Genomic DNA, 2,609 nt, shown 5'->3' on the forward strand with positions numbered 1-2,609 from the left:
ACTGCCAACAATCTTTTTAAGAACTTGTTTTCATGGGTCTGTTGGGAGGCGATGTTAGATCTCCCCCAAATTGCAGCCCCGTAACAAACCCCTGACATACATTGGCTCCAGTAAAGTGCTAGGATTTCTCGGATGGGTTTATTACCAATTTTTGCGGAAAATATAAAAATGCTCTCTATAGATCTTAAAAATGTCATATTGCATAATTCCATATGGGTATTCCATGTACCATTCTTATTAAAAAGCATCCTCAAATAAGAAAAAGATGAGACTCTATTAATTAAAACTCCACCTACATGATGTTGTTTATTTTTAAACCTACTGCTCCCACATGCCATTACAAAGGTTTTCTTTAGATTTAATTTAAGATCTTTATCAGTCATGTACAGAGCAAAATTTTCCATGAGGTTTTGTAGGCCGTTCGCTGTTCTTGATATTAGGACAGCGTCATCTGCGTAAAGTAGTACTGGCGTAGGGTGAGTCCCAACTTTCGGGGCATCTACACTAAAATTTTGTAAAAAGGGGCCTAAGATGTTAACATAAAGGGAGAACAGGAGGGGCGCTAATGCACAACCCTGTCTAATGCCATACATGACCCTAAAGTCAGGTGTAAATTCCCCCATTTTTGCAAACTGTACCCTAAATGTTAAAAGGGTGCAGATCTGGGTGAAGTATGTAATTATGTCAGTGGGGGCCCCTAGCCCTTGAAGGGTTTGCCATAATTTACAATGGTTGACTAGGTCAAAGCGCTAGTAAGATCAACGAAACAGAGGTGTAGCACCCCTTCCTTTGCTAGTGTGTACTTCCATATTATTAACTCTAAATTTAAACATTGTTCTACCATCCCAATACCTCTTCTGAATCTATACTGTGCATCAGTCAAATTTCTTTTCTCATTGGCCCAATTTTCAAGTCTTTTCAGCATTATTCGGCCCATCAGTTTTGACGTGGAGTCAAGAAGAGATATTGGGCGGTAGCAATTAGCCTTCCCTCTATCCCCTTTTTAAAAAATCGATACGATGATACCTTGGACCCAAGTTGCAGGTAAGTAGCCCCCAAGTGTGGCATTAAAAACATTCATTAAAATTGGTATCCAGAGACCCATATTATACTTAAAAACATCTATGGGTACCCCATTCGTACCTGCGGATTTAACATTTGCACTTTTATGCAATGCTAATTTAATCTCTTCTGGCGATATTGGTGTAGATTTAACAGGGTCTACCAATACAAGGTTTCCTTTTCTACTCTCACTTATTTTTACACCATCTAGGTTAGAAATGCCTTCAAAGTGGGCAACCCAATCTTCCAGGGGTACCACAGTGTCAATATTTACTGATGTATTCTCTTTCAAAAAGTGATGGTTAACTGTTTTCCAAAAGTGGACTGAATCTTTCCTCTCTGCAGCCTGTATTCATTTCTCCCATGCCCCTTTAAGGATCTCGCTTTTTCTTTCATTCAGGGTATTTTTATAGATTTGCCTCAGACTGCAAATCCTTGCGCTATCTCTTGGCATTTGCTTTAGGGCCATTTTCAATTCCCCATTCAGCTTTGAGCATTCGTGGTTAAACCATCTAGGGTTAGGGTCACGAACCTTCTTCTGTCTTTCACTAGTTAAATTACCGACAATTTCAGTTGTAATTTTATTAAAAGCAGTTATTATCACCAGGCTCGAAGCAAAACTATCCAGGCAGGTTTCTAGATCCATTTGTATTTTTGCTTTAAGGTTTGCCATAAACATAACCAGATTCACTCCTGACCTTTTTATTGTCACTCCATTATTCCCATGTATAACAATGTCCTTTTCCACTCTCTTACCCTGTTCCTTTTGTGTCATATTTAATCTTAATGACACTTTTAGGGGATGATGGTCACTAAAAAGGCTGATATTAATCAGCACTTTGTCCACCAATTCACTGCAGTTTGCTGATACAATAAAATGGTCTACATTTCAAGATGACCTTGCTCTTACGATAATTTGTATATTGGTTTCCCCTTCCCCAGTTTTAGGTTACAGGATCACTAAATCATATTTATGCATTGCATTATTGATGGATTCCCCATACAAGTCATGGAAAAAATTGGGGGATCCAGTCTCCTAGATGATCACAATATCTGCAGGGCTCCCCTTCTTCGTAAACACATTTAACACAATAAAAGTCCCCTGCCCATATTAATACATAGTCACAACCTACACCCACCAGGAAGTGATCCAGATCATTTTCTAATAGCCCAATAGCTTTGCTCTTTGATTTATCAAATACATTATTATAAAAGATTATTACGATGATGACCTGCTTTCCTTTTGACTGCAAAAGCAAGAACTGATAATGTTCAGATGAGATAAACGTTTTCTTTAAAATCAGGGGTGATGTGGTAGTAAATAGTGTAGCTAAACCTCCTTTAGCTCTTTCCATCCTGGATGGGCTAGCATTAGAACAGACAGTTTGGTAGCCATTTACAAAAAAAGGTTCTGTGCACCAAGTTTCTTGGAGTAAAACTAACGCGCACCCATCTAGTGTTTTCAACCAGACCACATTGTTAATTTTATTTTTGATCCCTGCAACATTCCATGTCATAAGGTTTAGTGATTCACTTAGATGCATACT

Source organism: Lissotriton helveticus, chromosome 12 (assembly GCF_964261635.1).
Source record: "Lissotriton helveticus chromosome 12, aLisHel1.1, whole genome shotgun sequence".
In the NCBI taxonomy this organism is placed as follows: domain Eukaryota; kingdom Metazoa; phylum Chordata; class Amphibia; order Caudata; family Salamandridae; genus Lissotriton; species Lissotriton helveticus.